Raw genomic sequence first — 15,156 nt, 5'->3', positions numbered from 1 at the left:
ACCAAAATATTGACTAGCAATTGGAATCTCCATCCTTATTTATAGAGATTCCTGCAGAAGGGAATGGAAAGTGCGACTGCTCACTGAGGGAGGATGAAGATACTACCCACATCCTCTACATGTGCAAAATATAGTGTTCAGCGAAAGCAGCTCATTGACACCCTATACTACCAAGGTATTCACTAGTCCTGTACAGCTAAAGACTTTTTCCTAAAGCAGACCTACAGTGCTCTGAAGACTTTCATAATGGACATTGGAGTTACCAACCCATCTTTCTAAGGTCATGGTTTATCCTTACCACCTTATTTCTACCTATGTAACCAGGCCAAGCGGCAGTTGAGTTTTCTTTGTGTTTACGCGTTGTTGTTCATTGTTCGTGTTTTGTTTGCTGCTAGATAGCCCCTTGTCTTCAGGTGCAGACCGTCTGTTTCGCTATCCATCATGAGTTCTTTGTAAATCCAGCAGGTCTAGTCGACCGTACTATACGCCCATTGTTTTATGTGTATTGCCTGTTTTGAGCCTCTTCGCCAGGCGCGATCTTCTGCCGTATCACCTTAAGGGCGTGGCTTGTTAATCCAGTAGTTAATACAGGCCGTATCGTGCGCCCTTTCTGGGAAGTGTTCTCAAACTGTATTGTATTTTCGAGCAGTTCCTTCGGGATTTATTTGTCTTGATTGCCGTGCGGTTGCCTTCTAGTTGGTTATCTTCCTCACCTTGTTATCCCTTTAGGCATAAGTGTAGGTTGTGCAATAAGTCTGGGCTGGAAAAGCCATCCAGCTCATTTTTATATTACCCGTGTTTGTTTTAATTCCGGGTTATAATGTTCTTTTTTCTTTAATATATAATTCTTTGTTTTTTAATATATAATAATAATTCATGAGCTCAAAGATCATTATAGCCCTTCGGACTACAATGTTCTTTGAGCTCACTAGCAGCCTCACAGTTTTGTAACGTTCGTCAAATCGCAAAGCTGCATCCTGTACGCATTTTCCATGCCTCGTGAGAGGCAGCACCTTAGGCGTCCTAGCCAAACTGTATTTATGTTATATATTTTGTTTACGTATGGGATGTGTCCTATGTTTTGTAATTCATAAAAAAAAAATTTAATAAACGGAGCCGGCAGGCGCCATTGGCCATTTTCACATTTTCTTATCATTCTTTGCTTTTCTTCCTCCTTCTCGCTTCCTCTAAAATCCTTCGTCCTTCTTTTACAAAGGCTATGCCGTATAGGTTTGGCATTCTAACACATTTCAACCATGTACTGAACCATGTACCTCTAAGTACGACCTCATGGCTAATTTTGTGAAAGAATATTGAAAACTAACGTTAAGTGGTCCTGCAGAACTTTCTTATTTTGTAACATTCTTATTCTTGTAACATGCAGAATATTCTTATTTTGCAGAATTTTGTAAACTTCACATTCTTAAGTTTACAAAAAAAAATTTGTAAAATACTTACTTAAGTGTTTGTTAACCAATAAAAATACTCTCTAATCATCGAAGCATTACAATCACCAATAATTTGTTTAATTTGTTGTAAAAATATTACTATATAAATCAGAATACTCAATCTTCGTCATTAATTTTTTTCACTTTTCAAACAGTTTCAAAAACATTCCAGAGATAAAATCCTTTGAAGACATCTGTTAAATAAACATTGTCTGCCCGGTAAATACACATAATGACAGCAAAGAGAATAAACAATGTGAATCAACAAACAAAGACGATAATCCTGAAATGTCAGTAATAGTATTTCAATGTCATTTATGTTCCTTCAGCACTTGCTCGAATGTGAAATGACTGGAACATGAGCAGTGTAATATGAAAGAAATCCATTCCGCGTCAACGATAATTATTCCATTCGTTCTTTAATAATAAAATGTATTTTAAAAAATTTACGTTTTAATTAAATAGAATTATATACTGTATTTATTAAATTTAACACAGTTTACAATTAACTGTTAAATGAGGTATGAAGTTCCTAACAAGTAATCTAACAGGTGTAATTGATCACTTGTTTATCCACTTTGAATCATGTGTTTTATTTAGATGAGAAACGGAATACTAGCGAATGTTTTATATGAAGTTTATTCAGAACCATAACAGCATAAAATGAGATAGATTTTAGAGTTATAAGAAACAATAGTTATGCCCTCAAACAGTAATATAAATGACAGAAGTTTAATTAAGTNAAAAATTTACTTTTAAAACAGATTTCTTCGTTAAAGTCACGCCGAAATAGGTCAGACCTATATCTTCTCTTCCCAATTTCATCATCAATTGATATAACTATATTGGAGGAATCTTTTGCAATGCATTATTTTGATTAAAATAGTTTATTAACTTATTAATTTATAATTTAATAAAAGTAGAAACTGTCTTTTGTAATGTTTTCTATTAGAGAGTGATACATAACTTTCACTAATAGGAAACGTTATATTGTCAACTGGCAGAAAATTGATCTCAGGAGAAACATGCGATTATGTTATAGCGTAATGGAATTATGCTATACCATAGGTAAACCACTATTAACCCATGGGTAAACCACTATCTGCCCGCACCTAAGTACGATATTTATTATAAAAAATACCTACCCTTTCTCTTTCGTCATTTGCCATTGTATAGCAAGATAACTGAGAAATTTCTTTGTATGGACTCTTAACCTAATGAATAAAGACTGATAAATTTTATATTCAAAATGGTTAAAATCTTTATCAAAATGAATAAAAGTTAATAAATATAACTAATTAATCAAATTTATTGCATTTCGGTTATTTAAATAATAATTTACAGTTAAAAATAACTAAAGCGAATTACAAGAAATGTACGCTTAAGCCAATGTTAAAAAAAATAAAAGAATTTGATGAACACTAAAACTAATGTTTGATAACATAACAGGAGTTTTCGCTTACTGCGCGAAATTTATTAGCGAGAAAGTTACTCAAAACAAAATACTTAAGATTTTCTACTGAAAATTGCCCACCAGTGGTCGAGTGGATAAAAAAGTGGTAGTTGGTCGTGGGTTTGCACCTCGTCAACGAGCGATCCACGTAAAGTTTTCCGGATTTTCTTCACATTTGTAACACCTAAATAGAGGCCAGTTTCTCACAAAAGACTTCCTGAGAGGAATTCTTCCTCGATAGATCGCTCATGCGTCGAATTTTCGTATACAAATAAAACCAAAACCAATCTATTGAAAGTTAGGGATTTTTATAATAAGAGCCATGTGATCCCAGTCGGAAGAGTAGCCATGAGTTAACGTGGCTTCCCTCCACAAACCGAAAAGAGATTGTTTGGAATTCATTTATAAAATGGCAAGGTTATTACAAATTATATTTCATTTATTAAAAACGACACGATTTTTATTAAAGACATTGAGCAATACTTGTTTATAAATTTGATGATACAATCTTGATTCTACGCGAGGAATGACTGAAATGAATGTCGATCTGGATGTATTTCAGCAAATAAGTAAAATTTTGATCTTCAATAGTATATAATTGAAAGCATGTTATGCAAGATCTTGCTGGTAATAATTTATCAAATTAAACTGAAAAAAATATTTAATCAGTTGACTTAATTCAAATTTCCTTTCTTTTCATTTTGAAGTAAACAATAGAGAACAATAATCTAAATATATAAAATTACTTGTCCTGACTGAATGACTGACTGAATGACTGATTCATCATCGCCCAGAGCAAACCGCTGAACCTAAACAAGTGAAATTTGGTACACAGTTAGGGTACGTCATGAAAACGCGCACTAAGAAGGGATTTTTCGAAATTTTCCCGCTGGGGGAGAGGGAGAGAATTAAGGCTTAACGAAAAGAACAGCTTCTACTCTACTATTTTAGATGCTATTTTTCAACGACGTTTAATTTTCATTAAGTGCTTAGGTGTATTAAATTGATAACATTTCAGACATTGTTATAAATATTTTTATCTATTTCGATTTTAAAAATGTCCGAACCGTTTTAAATTCGAATTTTTTATTGCATGTTGGTTCGATTATAGAACGATTGTAAACGTTCCAGAAAATTGATCAAATTGAAAACAGTTTCGTTTGATTCTCGGCAATTCTCATCATTCTCAGCGGTAGGTGATATCTAACAATTAATATGGTTGTTGAAATAATGAATATAAATGGGGTTTACTTGCAAAATCCTCGCGGGCAAAGCCGCGGGTAACAGCTAGTATAGTATAAAAATATTTTATTTGTGGTAAAATTTTAATTTACTTATGGATTGTTTAAAGAACCTTTAGAAGCTAAGTAATAACTTCAAGTTCATCGTTATTTTATTTTTAAAATGAGAGTTATTCTTAGGAAGAAAAAAAATAGATTGCAAGAATATTTTGGCTTGATTTCACAGCATACAAACATGCTGATCAGCCAAGGGAGAGGTATCTTATAAAGAGTTTTTATGGGAATTTGGCTTTTATTTAAATTATACACATGAAGTAAACCCAGAAAACTGCACGTGAACAGCCCGCTGGTAAAGCGCAAACTCACGACTTCACACAAAACCAGTGTTTTTAAACAGGATAATTTCAATTTATCTGCAAATAAATAATATTCCTTTAAACTGTAATAAGAAATTAATATGCAAATCACGTTGAAGTATAAATTATAATCTTTTCTTCGTCGATATTTATGAAAAAAAATTTATTTTTTAAAAGATATAATTAATTAAGTCATATTTAAGAAAATATCATTAACCTTTTCTTATATGTTAACGGTTGAAATTTTTTATTATTGCTTATGGATTGAATTTTATAAATATAAAATAATATCTGAATTTTTTCAGCGATTATATAGAAGAATATTGCATATTTACTTTCGATAATATTATTTATCGAAATGGATAAAATTATAAAGATTGATTTTTTGTTCAAAAGTTATTGACAAACTTAACAATGCCGCATCTGAATACTGAAAGAAGATGAACATGTGGGATAAATTAGGAATAATTAAACCTTTCTCATGTGTCAAACCAAGCTATCTATTTGTCTATCTTCCAACTAATGCTGCGTTAAGATGCTTCTTTTTATATATTCTGTTTATTTTGTTTCTTGGGCGAGTGGATAAAGGTTCCTTTATCCACTCGCCCAGTGTTCAGTGGTTTTCACTAAACACTGGTCAACCATGCACCTGGTCAATGAGCGGATAATCTGAGGTTTTCCGGGTTTTCTTCGCGTTTGTAAACAATAAATACGGACGAGTTTCCCATACAATAACTTCTGGAAAGCATTTCCCTCTGCAGATCGTCTACGTGTAGCGAAAGTATACTAACAAAACAAAAATTATTCTTTTTATAAGCTGTATTGAAAGCCAGAAAATTTTACACATGATCACGGATAATAGCTGCAAAACTATACATATTAAACGTTGAATTTTTTTAGATGACAGTTCATAGCGTTAGAAAATTTTTCAGAAAAATCATGTTTAATTACAGTGTATTATAAATCAATTTTAAAATGGCTAACATATTGCAAAAATGAATTTCTTTAGGACTGAATATTTCAAAAAATTCAACGCAACAATAAAAATAAATTAGCCATAAACTGGATTTTAATCACAATTAAGTACAATGACTACCAGTCTCACCCCACGTGGGTTTAATGAATAGTCACAGTGGCCAGGCCGGCTTGGGACAGGTTGTTCGGGTTTTACGCTGCTAACCATACAGTATGACAACAAAACTAATATATGTTTATGCACTAACCTACTAAAAGCCATTTGGAAATTTTATTAGCTTATATAAAGTCGTAGTTCCAAATATAACCCGCAGGGCGATTTTTTTTCAGCCTTTTTATATACAAGTATCTTGTATGCCGTAAAATACAGTAATTAAATTATAACATACAGAAATCAAAAACATAATAAAATTGTAACACTAACTTACCATAATGGAGAATGCAGCAAGGCCGCTACAAATTAATAATAATATTAGAGTATTTACGATAGTCAAATTGTACAAAAACAATTGATTATTTGAAATATCTTCAGAAATAAACGTTAAAACCACGACAAAATATATAAATATTAATATAAACATGGTCATTCCAAATGGTAAAATGAATCTTGCAAGTCGATTTGCTTCCACCACAACGTTGCAAAGTTCGTTACAAGCCAATTGTAGAGATTTAACACATATCCATTTACCACGTTCTATGGCATCCTTTAAAATTCGGCGAATATTACGAATACGATTCCATAACTGTATAATAATATTCGCAGATATTACAATAAAACTTATAAAAATTCCATAAAAATAAATTACTTCAAAATTATATATGACGATGAATAATAAATTTTCATAGAACACAAAATTCGGATCCTCTGAATTTATTAAAATGCATATAATATCAAAGTAAAGAGTCATTATAATTCCACAAGTAAATAAAGCCATCGCGGAACATATTAAAATACATTGTGCTGTTCTACCCTGTGCAGTTCTTTGTTTTGGTACAGATTTTAAAGAATTTTGTATGTTCATGAGTATAAATTTACCTCGACTTTTAAAAGAAAGAGAACATTGTGTAATAATAGTTAAAAGATAAAATGTCAATCTATTCGTTAAAACGAGTGTATAATATTTCTCTACTTCTATGTGATTATCAATATAACTTCGAAGATATTCACTGTTTGGAAAAAGGACATATAATAACGTGCGAATAAATCCTTGCATTAAAATGATATTTACGAAGAAAGTATATATTTTCCACGGTTTTTTCTTACTGACTATGATGCTGGTGTTTAAATCCAATCCAAACATAGTAGTTAGATTACACAAAGCACGTAACTCACAGTAATTGCAATCTTGAACGTGTATTTTCTGTTTCATTTTCAGGAAAATTTTCAGCGAAATAATACAGAAATTGCTATTTCTCTCGGTTAAACTGCATACATTTCTAAGAATTCGTTTAAATGTCTGAGAATCTTCAAACCAGAAAAATATTTTCTAGAATTAAATACGTCTTGCAACAATATGGATATTGTGTTAAATATTCGTCTGTGTTACTTCTGCTAAATGAATATCTGACCTTGATAGATTATTTAATAATTTATATAATATTAATGAAATCAACAGAGTTACTTTCTGTAATTTGAAGATACATGTTATAACTACTTAAACAATATATATGCACACATTTAATGCACTTAGAGAAAATGTTATTTCCATTAAGCGTGAGCGATAATTCACTAATTGTATTAAACTTATTGATTCCATTATTGCTCATTTAGTACTATTTTGTTTATTGCCGATATACTTACTTTAGGACATTTACTTAATATTACTGATCTGAATTGGTTCTTCTGAATATGCATTTTAATTGTTATTAGCAAACGATAGAAGATTCCTGCAATAATTGTTAGGAATTTCCGATTTATTCTGAAAATATTATTTATTGTATTGCATAAGATATATTGCTAAAATTTATTTCATGTAAAATAATAAAATCAAAATATAAACGCCTAAGTATAAAATGAGGCATTATGTTCTCGCGAAAGATACATTCTAGAATGATTTTATTCATCTGCTTTCTGAACTTTGAGTATTTTTTGCTATGCTTGATGAATACTTTATATTTTCAGGAATTTTTATTAATTTTTTAGTAACTACTAGCATGAAATTACTGCCAATACCCATTATTTTCTGTTGTACAGACGTTATTAATAATACTCTCTTGGCAATACACTAGTTAGTAATTACTTCGTGAGTTGCAATAACATTTTATTCCTACCGCCACTTCCCCACTCGCTTTTCTTCCAGACTTGGGTTGGAGTTTTACAAGAGCAATAGGCAATTCCGTGACGTCACTGATCATGTATTACATTATTTAACTTGTAATTCATATGGAACTGATGTGGAAGAACAGGCTAGTAGTTTTGCTTAAGAGATGTTTAAATGTTTTTCTTCATTAAAAAGTTTCAAGCACATTCTGTATAGTATCACTATGTGTGGAATCTGTATTCGAATTTTTCCAGACTTTCATGATCTGTATTCATGATCAATATTCTATCTGTACGATAGAATATTGTACAGATAGTTAGAGAGTACGATAGAATATTGTTCTAATGAACAATATTCTATCGTACAGAGAAAAGGCTTTATCTCAACAAGACATAGTTAGATTGATGTCCATTAGTTACATTGAAAATTTTACTGAAAGGCATTACACGAGCTGTTTAAAACGAGAAAACTATCGAAGACTTCTTTATATAATTAATGCAAGAAGTAAAAATACGATTCTATTCAGAATCAGCATTTGTAACTCGAAACATTTTCCTGCTCCTTGGAGCTTCGAGTTTGAGAGGTTTTACTGTAAATATGGCTGTCCATATGTCAGTGTCTATCAAACAACCCGTTTAATTATCCAAAAATTTACCGGTAATTTTTTTACAAAATCATAATTTTTCAAATTTAAAAACAGTGCGATCGGTTAAACGAAAATGTCTGCGATTATTTTGGATAATTGATACCCTACTGTACTCTTGGTTTTTTAGGCCCAACACTTTGTCTGTATTTATAAACAAGGATCAGAATTTAGAGTCAGAAATTACTTAGTAAACATTTACGTACTTATTGTAAAACTAGCAGATAAGCCCGGCGTTGCTCGGGCAAAAAGTAACGATAGCGAAGATTAAGATTATTACATTACAGCCAATCTTACCCGTTTTCACAGAATGCAAGAATTGGGTCCCCCCTGTTTCTAGACTAATTAGAGAATTTTTAGATGGGTTTAAAAATATGTTCGATTTCCCGCAAAAACGCAAAAAACCGCATCTGCTCCTGTAAATCTTGCACATCGCTTTCTCTTAACACTTGTATTGTTAACACTTTTATTCTTAACACTTCCATCCCTCCCCCGCGGGAGGAATTTCGAAAAATCCCTTCTTAGTATACATTCTCATGACGTACCCTAACTGTGTACCAAATTTCAACCTTCAACTCCTAACCTTTTGGGCTCTGCGCTTATTATTATTATTATCAACCCATCTCGATTATATATATAGACTAGCTTACCCGTCGCGCATTGCTGCGATCTCAGAAGAAACGAAATTCAAGCAAACTCGTTATGATAAAATTAAATTTACATTTTTTTCATTTTCATTGAAACTTATTATTATTATTCATTTTCATCGGGAAAACATTTCAAAGTGTCGTTTCAATTTTATTTATTTATTGGAGTGCTTTGTGGATACATGATATTTTTAGTTTTTCCGTCTGGTGCGTACACGAATAAATCAAAAGGTTTTACGACGCGTGAGTTGGCCACATACAGTTGTCCAAGCGAGAAGCACGGATTCTTTAAATTTAGCCCACATACGCGCAGAGATTGTTAGAAGTGCGATATTACCCATTTTTATATATTTTTTTAATCCTTCATAATTTTGATTATTTGATTGCTCCTTCCTCTCTTCCTTGGCATGTTGTGAAATTTCTGATAGTTGGATAATAAACCGTTTTATTGTAATTTGTCTTTTTAAATTATTTTGAGTCGATATTAAGATTTGGAAAAGAAAGGATACCTAGATCGGTAAAATACGCGAATTTCTTCCTACAACTTCGGTTGTTGTTCGGGGTACAGTTAAGGTTTTAACGAAGTTCGAGCGAATACGTAATTAGCAATAATAAGTTGAAATAAAGTGATTAAACAAAAATTATTACAAATATCGTAAATAACAAATGCATATATAGAGATATTTTTTGGAGGGGGGAATGGTCTTCACAATTTGAAATCGATCGAACACACTGTGCTCGAATGCTCGTGTAAACGCGCGCTATCTATCGTAGGGTAAATGCACTTCGCGGGAGTGTATTAAAAAACTTCCCAAAGCTTCATGGCAATCGGATAAACGGTGTGGTAATGCATGAAGGACACACACACACACACACACATTCATTTTTATATATATAGATGAGTAATAATTGATTAACAAAATTTTGACAAAATATTTGATTGTTTATTAATAGATTTGCAAGTTAGTTTGGAATTATGAAGTTAAGGTTTTTCATTGTAAATATATTTCACAATATTTATGAAAAATTACAACCAGTCTATGATTTAGATCTTAGAACCTGTTCCATTATAGTTGAAGATTCACTTGTTTTTTCCATTTCTTCTTCGGATGGTTTCAACCGTTCTTTTCTATTTATTGTGGCATGGTCACAATGCCGGGATGCAATTTTTAATCATATTTTTAATTTATATAATTTAAATATATGCTCTCCACCTCACATTAGTAGTTACTTGCCCCTGTACATTATACTTTTTTAATAATACAGTCGTGCCGATAATCTATCTCGATCTAAGTCTATGCCGATAACACCTCTCGGGAAAAAGTTTTTGAATTGAAATAACATTAACTATATACGAACTTCCGGTTTATATCGGAAGTTCTTGTATAATTAATCGGAACTTACTTACCCTAAGGTTTCCATATCCGCTCGTCTATCATCTATCTAACTCCATTCTCGAGATTAAGGAACGACAGACAAACTGACGGACAGACAACTGGGAATTTATAGGTCTACAACTTTTTCAAATTGCAGCCCAATTGAAATGATATTTGAGATTCCGTCAAATGGTAAAATTTTTTATAAAAATAAAAAAGACAGTCGTTCTAAAATTCATACGCAATCACCATTTTATTTTCTTTCATGTTCTAGAACAAACTATGGACGGCCAGACCTTCCTTTCTAGGCTACTTAGTCGTCCAATTAATACGTTCCTTAAAAACATAGAAATGATCCAATTAAAATTAAAAAATTTCTTAAAAATTCGAAATGGTGAATCTTACAATGTCTTTAAATATTTCTCATGATGACTTTTTATTGTTCTGCAGATACTACTTGGTGTCTTGCTTGTCATGTCTTTTCTCTGGTCAGATATTAAAGTTTCAGATAATTAAATTTTCTTGCCAAGAACATCGTCAAATCTTAATAGAACAATAAACTGTCTACATAAATTTCGGCATCAAAGTATTCATTTTTTATAATTTTCATGTATGAAAAACTTAACAACGAGTTGCATAACTTTTCGGCCGTACAACACTGTAGTAACAGAAAATTAAATTGACTCTAATATCATCTATTATGAGATTTAGTTTTAAAAAATAACTTTATTATTATTAATTATTTATTAATTATTATAAATCGGCAAAAAGTTTAATTTTGAGAGTCAGATGGGTTTTTTTTTGAAAAATGGAAATGCTAAGAACGAGTAAAATCTTCATAAAGTCCATTTGAGATGTGATCCCATATATCTCTCCATTCCCTTGACCTTTAACTTCCAAAATTAAATAACATTAATGCCACTTATATACAAGCTAATAAATTTCATTTCTTAATCTTCACCCCATATTGAAATACTAAACGAAACAGATGCCAACATACAACATCATGGAAGTTTATCCCTGGTTCAGGGGATCTCAAAACGTGGATATTGGCAAATAAACTTGAAAATTTAAATTTGACACGATTTCAAAACTTTTACCTGTTATATATATATATGTATTCTTATCTATTGAGAAATATAATTGCCTTATTGGCAATTATATTTGGCAATAATTATTATGATAAATGTAATTGTCAATCAGACATTTATATTTCTCATAATAATTACTGTAAAGTTTATGATTCAGTTACATAATATTTTATGTTATAAACTATAAATTCTTCCTTGATTTTATAAAAACTTGATAAAAATGTTTTATGGCACAATACGTTTCATGAGTTGAGGATATGTGTTTTGGCTTATATTTCATTTAATTTCTCAGGATAGGGTAAGGGCTTAGGCAAAGAAATTTGGCATGGTAGCTTCAGAGTAAGGAACATTGATGCTGTTAAATTTTGGGGTTATAGGTCGAGGGAGAGATAGAGAAAGTGCCATATCTCGAGAGGAATTGGACATAATGAAGATTTTACTCGTTATATGTATTTACAAATTTTCTAAAACTCACCACTACCCTCAAAATTAATATTTTTCTATTTTATAATAATTATTAATATAAAACGTTTTTTATAACAAAATCCCATAACAGTTTGAACTAAACATAATTTTATTTATTATAATTAATGATATAAAAGTTCTTTGTTTACATAAATTCTTATAACAGCCTGGAAAGTTACGCAACTCGTTGCTACAGTTTTTAAATATTGTTTAAAATACTCACTTAAGCGTTACCAATAAAAATACTCTCTAATTACCGAAGCGTTACAATCACCAATAATTTGTTTAATTTGTTGTAAAAATATTACTAGATAAATCAGAATACTGACCAGCTGAAAAAATTGAAAATAAATAAATTTATATAATATTTTTGATGATAAAAAAAATATTTAAAATTTACCTTTAGAACAAATCTCTTCGTTAAAGTCACTTTGAAATAGGTCAAACCGATATCTTCTCTTCTCAATTTCATCATTAATTGATGTATCTATAATATTTGGGAAACCTTTTGCAATGCATTATTTTAATTAAATCTAGTTTATTAATCAAAGTATAAACTGTGGCAAAATATGATTGATTTATTAAAGATTACAATCAAAGTCTTCGCTAAAGTTTTACGAATAAGTTGTTTTATTACGTTTAAGAGAATGCTAAAACCTATGTTCTTTTGCCTATCACACCCTAAAAGAAAACATTAAATTGCCAACTCACCTATAGTATAATGGAATTATTAATCCTTAGGTAAACTACTGTCTGCTACACCTATGTATGATATTTATAATAAAAAACTACTTACTCTTTCTCTTTCATCTTTAGTCATTTTATAACAAGCTAACTGAGAAATTTCTTTGTATGGACTTTTAACCTAATGGATAAAGACTGATAAATTTTATATTCAGAATGGTTAAAATCTTTATCAAAATGGATAAAAGTAAATAAATATTACTAATTAATTAAATTTATTACATTCCGGTTATTTATATTTTACGGTAAATAAGACCCATTTTTATTTTAGCAATACAATATTAAGACAAAGTATTTGGTGTACGTAATTTGAAGTAACCCTTGCCTTTGGTACTCGGTCCCAAAATCGTTTTGTTCTAATCTGGTTTTTTTAAGTGAAACTAAAATGCACCTTTACATTTATCATAATAATGAGGAGTTTAAAAGACATCATTTACAATTAAAATTTACCATTGAAGTATTCAACACGATGATATGAAAAGGCTGCTGTAGCATATTATAATAAAATTGATATGTTTAACTAAACGATATTTTTATTCAAAAATTGGGTTAGGTAGAAATTACCAACAGCTGACTAAAGGCCTTTTGGGTATTTCATTAGCCTAGGAAAGTCGCAATTTCAAATATAATACGCAGAGCCATTTTTCAGCATTTCTTCTGGACATAAGGCGTAAATACCGTAAAATAAAATAATTTAAATACCATCTCGTGTGATTTTACAACATATAGAAATTGTGTAACACTAACTTACCATAATGGATAATGCAGCAAAGCCGCTACAAATTAATAATAATAATAGAGTATTTGCGATAGTCAAATAGTACAAAAACAATTGATTATTTGAAATATCTTCAGAAATAAACGTTAAAACCACGACAAAATATATAAATATTAATATAAACATGGTAATTCCAAATGATAAAATGAATCTTGCAAGTCGATTTGCTTCCACCACAACGTTGCAAAGTTCGTTACAAGCCAGTTGTAGAGATTTAACACATATCCATTTACCACGTTCTACGGCATCCTTTAAAATTCGGCGAATATTACGAATACGATTCCATAACTGTATAATAATATTCGCAGATATTACAATAAAACTTATAAAAATTCCATAAAAATAAATTACTTCAATATTATATATGACGATGAATAATAAATTGTCATAGAACACAAAATTCGGATCCTTTGAATTTATTAAAATACATATAATATCAAAGTAAAGAGTCGATATAATTACAGAAGTAAATAAAGCCATCGCGGAACATATTAAAATATATTGTGCTGTTCTACCCTGTGTAGTTCTTTGTTTTGGTACAGATTTTAAAGAATTTTGTATGTTCATGAGTATATATTTACCTCGACTTTTAAAAGAAAGAGAACATTGCGTAATAATACTTAAAAGATAAAATGTTAATCTATTCGTTAAAACGAGTGTATAATATTTCTCTACTCCTATGTGATTATCAATATAACTTCGAAGATATTCATTGTTTGGAAAAAGGACATATAATAACGTGCGAATAAATCCTTGCATTAAAATGATATTTACGAAGAAAGTATATATTTTCCACAGCTTTTTCTTACTGATTATGATGCTGGTGTTTAAATCCAATCCAAATATAATAGGAAGATTACTCAAGGCACGTAACTCACAGCAATTGCAATCTTGAACGTGTATTTTCCGTTTCATTTTCAGGAAAATTTTCAGTGAAATAATACAGAAATTGCTATTTCTCTCGGTTAAACTGCATACATTTCTAATAATTCGTTTAAATGTTTGAGAATCTTCAAACCAGTACGTCTTGCAACAGTATGGACATTTGTGTTAAATATTCTTTATGAATCATAATTTTTCGTCTGTATTACTTCAGCTGAATGGATAACTGACCTTGATACATTGAAACCTAACAGTTTATGTAAAATTTACAAAATAAGCAAACCTACTTTCTGTGATTAATATATATATTTAAACCTGTAATAAATAATCTAACTGTTTATGCAAAATATATGTACACGATTTGTGCACTTAGTGCACTTAATGTTATTTCTATTAAGCGAGAGCGGGTTTAAAAGCATTTACTTGCATTAAATCTATTGATTAAATTATTTCTAGTTTGGTAACATTTTCAATATACTTAGCTTAAGATATTTACCTAATAATACTGATCTATATTGGTTTTTCTTAATATTTCAATCGTTATTAGCAAACGATAGAAGATTCCTACAATAATTGTTAGGAAATTCCGATTTATTCTGAATATATTATTTTATTGTACTGATTAAGATATATTGCTAAAATTTATTTCATGTAAAATAATAATATCAAAATATAAACACCTAAGCATAAAATGAAGCATTAGGTTCTGGCAAAAGATACCTTCTGGAATGTTTCTATTCGTCCGTTTTCTGTGCTTTGAGTTTTTTTTTTTTATTTTGTGTGTGTGTTTGTGTTT

The sequence above is a fragment of the Centruroides sculpturatus genome, unplaced genomic scaffold, assembly GCF_000671375.1.
Source record: "Centruroides sculpturatus isolate CEXI.00-Female unplaced genomic scaffold, Cexi_2.0 scaffold505, whole genome shotgun sequence".
In the NCBI taxonomy this organism is placed as follows: domain Eukaryota; kingdom Metazoa; phylum Arthropoda; class Arachnida; order Scorpiones; family Buthidae; genus Centruroides; species Centruroides sculpturatus.
The sequence above is the reverse complement of the archived record's forward strand: the minus strand, read 5'-3'. Positions refer to the sequence as shown.